At 46.1% G+C, this 8073-nt stretch overlaps 1 pseudogene; it reads right to left on the bottom strand.

Moving 5' to 3' along the window:
- Positions 1-3027: 3027 nt before the first annotated feature.
- Positions 3028-8073, bottom strand: LOC124044370 (annotated as a pseudogene).

Here is an 8073-nt window from a genome sequence, read left to right as displayed (position 1 = left end):
ATATTTTAATTGTTGGACAGACTGTGAATCAGAATGGTCAGTGTTAGTAATTGGATATGTAGATGGGTGAGCCGGTCAAGGATCGATTCAGACAAAGTGGTAAATTGTAATGACAAGCGACAGTTTATTTCAGAGTGAAGATATCTAGTACAGCGTAATTACGGCTCCTCCGTTAGTTCGTGTGGAACAGCAGGCAAAAAGAGCGATTGTATTCAGTACACCACTAATATACAGAACAGAAAGTAGGTTGGTTCTGGAAGATCGGATCTTTGGATTGGTTCAGCTGGGGTGTAGTCTGTAGTCTTCCGCCATTGGCTCAGTTGTCTGTCCGTCATCGTAGAATCCTCTTCGGGCACACAATGTTCAGCTAGAAAGGAGACTATGTGTGTGCGCTGGTTTGGCAGTCAGTGTGTAATGTGGGAGCTATCCTGTAGGGGACCCCACAGGCTTTACTGTGAGTTGTAGCCATGTATTTAAATAGCAATTCTTTACATCAGAGACTGAATCTGATCCGTGGTCAAGTCTCTTCAGCCTAGTCATACTCAATGCAACCTAATCACTCAAATTCTTAATAGTTTCTAAATAGTGTGACATCGTTCAACATTGCTCACCTGTCTTGAAATCACTTAGGGGAACACACCCGACACACAGAATGTAGGCATGGTAGAGGTTGAGGATTTCTGTCACGCTTCAATTCCGTACAACACAAACCACAAGCATCGAGGGGCCACAGTGGTCGCACGGTTACAGGTGAGGTTATCCCCCTGCCAGCTCTCGGAGATACCATTTCACCAAACGATTATAAAACTGTCTAACCACCATGAAACAAAAAGGGTGAGAAGAAAAGTGAGTTAAGCATTCACCTGGGGTCACACTGGCACACTTCGTTTACTTTTAGCATATCTAGCTAACGTTAAATGGTTTATGGCCACGTCTTATATGACTTGAGATTGTGAGACTAACGTTAGCTAGTAACGTTTGTAGCAAGGCCCTCAAATCAATTTCCACGCGACACTTCGCTAGTTAACGACGAGCTCCTTAAAAAGTCTAGTCATTCGGCTTTGACTTATATTAAAACGATTGCGTTCAAATTTGCCAGCGGTAACCAGCTTCCCTCAGACTCCAACACGCATGTCATGTGGCGCGAAAGTAGACAAATAAAAACGTGTGTTCTTTCTGTGGCGTTCTTGCGACTCTCAATTACCGAATCCCATTTGAAGGGCAATCTGCAGTCCAAACAATAACAACGAATTGGCCCCGCCACTATTTCGATAAACATCCTTGGGATGGGGCTGTACAAAATTCATAGACAGAACTGCCTATGCAAGGACGGGACATCTATTATATACAATTATATTTTAAACCATGTTGAGGCTATACAGTGTTAGTTTACAATTACAAATGGTTTAAACACAGAGAACAACAAGCGTATACTTTGGGTTCTGATGTGGTTAGACAGTTGAACTACGATCATGAGGAAACAATGGCTATATATCATGAAATTAAAAGTGCAAAAATGTACGTAGCAAATCACATATTTGTCGGAAGAGGTGATGAACATGCACACATTTAAAACCAATATGCAACTTATCGTTTTATCTATAAAACTTAATTTATCGATTTATTTTGGGATCCACCCCTATAAATGTAATTTGCCTGATGAGGTGCGAGTGGAGGTCAGTCATTTAATTTATGCTCATGTTCCTTACTTCCCTCTCCTCCTCGATTACCTTTGACCTTTTTCAAAAGGAGGCGAGAGAGGACGGAGGAGAGAGAACGCAGGAATTGAGCTGTCAAATTGAGAAAAGGGCCTAGATGTCAAAACTCTTCTGTGAAGTTCTCAGGTAGGATACACACTATCCTCAATGAAAGTTTGCTATCGAGGAGAGGAGGACACTTCCATCGCCTACTACCGAATTGACATCTCCCCTCAACCACTTATCAGCTTCTGGGTCACAGAAGAGATGAGGACAGAGGAGAAGGTGGAGAACTGACTTTTACCCAAATGAGAAAAGGTCTAGGCCTATTTGAAGTTAAAGCAAATTGCCCACAATTTATGAATTTAGCTACATAAACTTTAAATAAATAGATCAGGTTACCAGCGCTAGTTTATTGTGTGTGAAGAATAATCAATCATGTTGGAGAATTATTATTATATTTTAAACATTTCCCCTCAGATTGTGTGCAGATTGTTGCACATTGTTTGGGACAGGGCACCTCAATAAAAGGGTTGTTCCACAATACAATCTAATATGATTTTCTCACTTACTTTGGAAGTACCTGATTTAAAATATATATATATATATTTTAAAATGTTAAATGTATTTATTTTTTGGAGGTAACTGATTGCCCAACACAATATTTTGGATGTGTTTCACTTGCCTAGATTTTTGGAGTGATTTCTGGGTCATTGCGGTGACTCACACACTTCTGTATAATTTTGTGATTAAACTCCTAGAAACACAAGACACGTCTATTAAAATAACACACAACTAAAATCTTAATTCCAGCAACCTTTTGGTGTCCCCTGTAATACGGGATAAACGACATGCATGCCAAATGTAATCAATGACATAAAATGTGTAAGCATGAAGAAAGTCTTTGGCTTACGGATGTTGAAATTATTATAGGTTATTTGATGAATACTGTAATAATTGTAAGTACAGGCAATTAAATGTGTAATTGAGCATGATTTACAATCCATGCTGGAGTATACTTTGTTTTATGTATTTGATTAATTCTGTCATGTTTTCAATTCCACTTTGTAAGCTCTACTACACAAGCCTAAGTGAAGTGAGCACATCGAATGCAAATTGTTAAACCTTTTTTTAAGCATTTTGTGTTGCATGGTAAGAATATGACTGACTTATTTGTCCTGCTAAATGGCCCCTCTTGACTTATTCATCTGATTAAATTATAAGTTATCATACCATCATCTTAGTACATAAAACACAACAGTATGCGGACACCTTTGCACTCCCTACATAAAGGCTTCCACCCTTTGGCCCGTTAATGTAATTACAGCCTTCAGTCAACAAACTCACTGCTAAGCTGGAGCTGAAACCCTTCAAAGTGTTCTTTTCAGCTCTCCCTCACATCACTGGTCACCACAGTCGTCCTGATGTCTGAGCGTTGGCCTCGCTGTCCATCAGTGGGTAATATAAGCCTCAGTCCTCTACCCTTACCCTCTAAGCACAGACCCTTGTCCTCCAACAAGTCTCTGGGAAATCACACCTCGGACACTAATATGGTTTGTGCTCCCACCTCTTCTGCCACTCCCTCCATCCCAACTGTGCTCTTTAGCCAGTCTTCAGAGGGTACAGGCACTAAGAGCAGTTTCTCCTCCTGCTACTGGCTGTCCGCTGGCTCTGCTTCTATGCAGTTCAGGTCTGTGAGGAGTAGCCCCTGCTGGGAGGCTGGGCCAAGCTGCAGAAACTGAACCTGGCTGTGGGTATCCTGCGGTGCTGTTCTGCCCGAGGGCTGTGCCTGTATCTGCTGCAGGACCACCTGCGATTGTGTTTGCAACAGGGGGATGGACAGCTGAGGGTTGCAGTGAAGTTCCATGCCAGCTTTCACCCCTTTCTCAGGTGGCAGCGCTACCTTGACTACCAGCACACCTCCACCACTCTCAGATGCGCCACAGTGACAGTAGTAGCTTTCATAGATTTCCTGTGGCACTCCTCCATATGTTGTGGCCTCTCCAATATTTCGACCTCGAGCCTTCTTTGGAATTTGTCTTCATCTTCGACCCTCTCTGTCCCTCTCATCAACGCAAGAGCTCCAAGAGCCATCATCCACAAGTTCCCTGTCCACCTTTTCTTATCCGAGAGCTTCCCCCGGACACTTTAACCCCATCGTCCTCTCGCCCTCTTCCACAGTAGAAGTAGTAACCCCCCTCCTCTTAAACCCCAAGTCCTCTGGCACTTCATCCATCTCAGTCTCCTCTGGCTCGGCCAGGTTGGCATCTCCTCCTTCCCTATCTCCATCTCCTCTCCAACCCCTGAATTCGACCTCCCGTGCCCTTAGCTCTGTCCCGTGAGTGAAGGAGGGTGTGTTTCAGAAGATTTTCTCTGAGGAGCAGGAGCGCATGCCGCAGCCGGTTCTCCCTCCGCCTGGCCGCACTGAGCAGCCACAGGAACTTTTCCAGGCTGTCGGTGGCTCTCTCATAACGCTTCCACCACACAAGGGGACAGTGCTGAGCATAGTTGTGTTCCTTGGGCAGGTAGAAGCTGGGAGGTGGAGGAAGGCGCAGCATGTATTGCGATGGGGAATGAGGACAGAGAGAGGATGGAGAGCCAGGAAGGTCTCCGGGTGAAGCGCCTGAGGGGTGTTGAGGGGGGACTCTGTGGTGTTTTGACAGTTGGCGCAGATATTCCCTGGGGGGAGGGAGGGACTGTGCCCTGTCCCATCTGGCTATTCGGTTCCCCATTGGGTGTCTCAGAGCAATGAACTTGTTCTCCACTATCTATATTTTTGTCTTCATTTTCTTGTTGTGCGCCATTCTGGCTGTTTTGTTCCACTTTCAGATAGCGGGACCTCAGAAAAAAGGGAAGATGACTATTATCACGCATCACAGCTCTGCGCTCTTCTGGGAAGGCTTTCCACTAGATGTTGGAACATTGCTGTGGGGACTTGCTTCCATTCAGCCACAAGAGCATTAGTGAGGTCAGGCACTGATGTTGGGCGATTAGGCCTGGCTCACAGTCGGTGTTACAATTCATCACAAAGGTATTCGATTGGGTTGAGGTCAGGGCTCTGTACAAGCCAGTCAGGTTTTCCTAACTGATCTCTACAAACCATTTCTGTACGGACCTCGCTTTGTCCACTGGGGCATTGTCATGCTGAAACAGAAAAGGGTCTTCCCCAAACTGTTGCCACAAAGTTGGAAGCACAGAATCATCTAGAATGTCATTGTATGCTGTAGAGGTAAGATTTCCTTTCACTGGAACTAAGGGTCCTAGCCTGAACCATGAAAAACAGCCCCAGACAATTATTCCTCCTCCACCAAATTTTACAGTTGGCACTATGCATTGGGGCAGGTAGCGTTCTCATGGCATCTGCCAAACCCAGATTTGTCCGTCGAACTGCCAGAGGGTGAAGCATGATCCAGAGTCCAATTGCGGTGAGCTTACCACCACTCCAGCCGACGCTTGGCATTGCACATGGTGATTTAAGGCTTATGTGCGGCTGCTCGGCCATGGAAACCCATTTCATGAAGCTCCCGACGAACAGTACTTGTGCTGACGTTGCTTCCAGAGGCAGTTTGGAACTCGGTAGGGAATGTTGCAACCAAGGACAGACGATTTTTACACGCTACTCGCTTCAGCACTCTGCGGTCCCATTATGTGAGCTTGTGTGGCTTATCATTTCGCGGCTGAGCCGTTGTTGCTCCTAGACGTTTCCACTGCACAATAACAGCATTTAGAGTTGACCGGGGCAGCAATACATTTGTTTAACTGATTTGTTGGAAAGGTGGAATCCTATGGTGGTGCCACGTTGATAGTCACTGAGCTCTGCAGTACGGGCCACTGTCCTGCCAATGTTTATCTATGGAGATTGCATGTCTATGTGCTCGATTTTATACACCTATCAGCAACTGGGGTGGCTGAACCAGCCAAATCCACAAATTTGAAGGGTATGTAGTGTACATAATCACCTGACCTGTGAAATTCCGAGTAAACACTGCCCTCTATCAGTTGGAAGAGACACTACATACCTGACTCCTGAGAGTTCAAAATTCTCTGGGGTGAAGTGCTTAGTGCAGAAATAGATTAAGTTTCTCTGGGGGTCCCATTGCCCCTGACCTTGTGGGCCCTTGTGTTTTGCTAGGTGATGATCAATAGGTCCTGGCGTGGGATTATGTGCTTTGGCAACCTGGCAACCAAACAAGCTTAATGAAGACTTACAATAGATTCAGAGGGGTTGGGTTAAATGCAGAAGACACATTTCAGTTAATGCATTCAGTTGTACAACACACTAGGTATCCCACCTTTCCTTTCCAAAGAAATACATAGCATGCACATGGTTCAGATTAAGTAGAAGGTCAGTGTTCATGTAAAAATCTTCTATGACAAACTGCTTAGGGTTAGGAGTGTCATGTTCTGACCTTTATTTCCTGTGTTTTGTATTTAGTTAGTATGGTCAGGGCGTGAGTTGGGTGGGCAGTCTATGTTTGTTTTTCTATGATTTGGGTATTTCTATGTTTCGGCCTAGTATGGTTCTCAATCAGAGGCAAGTGTCATTAGTTGTCTCTGATTGAGAATCATACTTAGGTAGCCTGGGTTTCACTGTGTTTGTGGGTTATTGTTCCTGTCTCTGTCTTTGCACCAGATAGGACTGTTTTGAGTTTTCACATTTCTTGTTTTTTGTAGTCAGTTGTTCATGTGTACCTTAACGTATTAAAAAGAACCATGGACACTTACCACGCCGCGTATTGGTCCTCTGATCCGTTTAGCCTCTCCTCTTCGGAAGAAGAGGAGGAAATTCATTACAAGGAGTTTACAAAATTGTGGGTTGGTAATGGTTGTTCAGTTATGAACTGGCACAACTTCAATCATTGATCTGTTTCTGACATAGTAGGCTATTGCTTTACAAGTCACAGGGGTCTATGTTAACAAATCTAACGCAATGGTAAATCGGTAGCGTTATAGGTTTGGAAGTGTGTCAGAATTTGTTTTGCTATGTTCACAAATGGAATTACGGACGCAGTAGCTGCCGGTGGCACGAAATGGCTGGGTTTTGATACATAAACAAGTTGTGGGTGTGTCGAGACTTGGCCTCTCGCTGGCCAATCAAAATGTGCTCCATGGATAAATATGTGGTTGCTTCAAGTTGTGTATTTACATTCTTTTATATATTGCGTTGTCATCAACTCCAATTCGAATGTTAGTCCGTTATAGCCTAGTTTGTTAAATAGCCTGCCCCTTATTGTCTAAATATGTCGAACATGTTTGTAGTCCACATTGTTCTCATTTCATTGCTTCAATATGGATTGTTAAACATAGGCTATAGTATTTGCACTGATATTGTCACGCCCTGACCTTAGTATTCTTTGCTTTCTTTATTATTTTGGTTAGGTCAGGGTGTGACATGGGTGATTATATGGTTTTTGTCCTGTCTAGGGTTTTTTGTAAGTTTGTTTAGTGTTTCTTCGTCTTCATTAAAGAAATATGTATTCACATCACGCTGCGCCTTGGTCTCCTCCATACATCGAATGTGACAGAATCACCCACCATCAAAGGACCAATCAGCGTGGTAACGGGCAGCAGCAGCGATCTCAGGACTCCTGGACATGGGAGGAGATTCTGGGCGGCAAGGGACCCTGGGCACAGGCTGGAGAATATCGCCGCCCCAAGGCTGAGCTGGAGGCAGCGAAAGCCGAGAGGCGGTGGTATGAGGAGGTAGCATGGCAGCGCGGTTGGAAGCCCGAGAGGCAGCCCCAAAATGTTCTTGGGGGGCACACGGGGAGTGTGGCTAAGTCGGGTAGGAGACCTGAGCCAACTCCCCGTGCTTACCGCATGGCGCATCTGGTCTCCTCGGGCCGGTGTACATGGTACCAGCCTTACGCATGGTGTCCCCGGTTCGCCATTACAGCCCAGTGCGGGCTATTCCACCTCGCCGCACTGGCCTGGCTACGGGGAGCATTCAACCAGGTAAGGTTGGGCAGGCTCGGTGCTCAAGAGCTCCAGTGCGCCTTCACGGTCCGGTCTATCCGGTGCCACCTCCACACACCAGCCCTCCGGTGGCGGCCCCCCACACCAGGCCATCTCTCCGTCTCCTTCCTACAGGCGCTCCCGCCTGTCCAGTGCTGCCAGAGACTTCCTCCTCTCCTGAGCTGCCAGAGTCTCCCGTCTGTCCCTCCAGTCCAGATCTGCCAGAGTCTCCCTCCAGTCCAGAGGCGCCACTCACTCTAGACTCGACCATCAGTCCAGTGGCGCCCTCTAGTCCATGGTCGGTGGTGAGGGTTCCCGCTCCGGAGACATTACGTAAGTGGGCCGAGTCAGAAGTGGAGCGGGGTCCACGTCCCTCACCAGAACCGCCACCGCGGAGATATGCCCACCCAGACCCTCCCAT

The sequence above is a fragment of the Oncorhynchus gorbuscha genome, linkage group LG09 (genome assembly GCF_021184085.1).
Source record: "Oncorhynchus gorbuscha isolate QuinsamMale2020 ecotype Even-year linkage group LG09, OgorEven_v1.0, whole genome shotgun sequence".
NCBI classification, from domain to species: Eukaryota; Metazoa; Chordata; class Actinopteri; order Salmoniformes; family Salmonidae; genus Oncorhynchus; species Oncorhynchus gorbuscha.
This window is presented reverse-complemented; position numbering and strand designations above follow the sequence as displayed.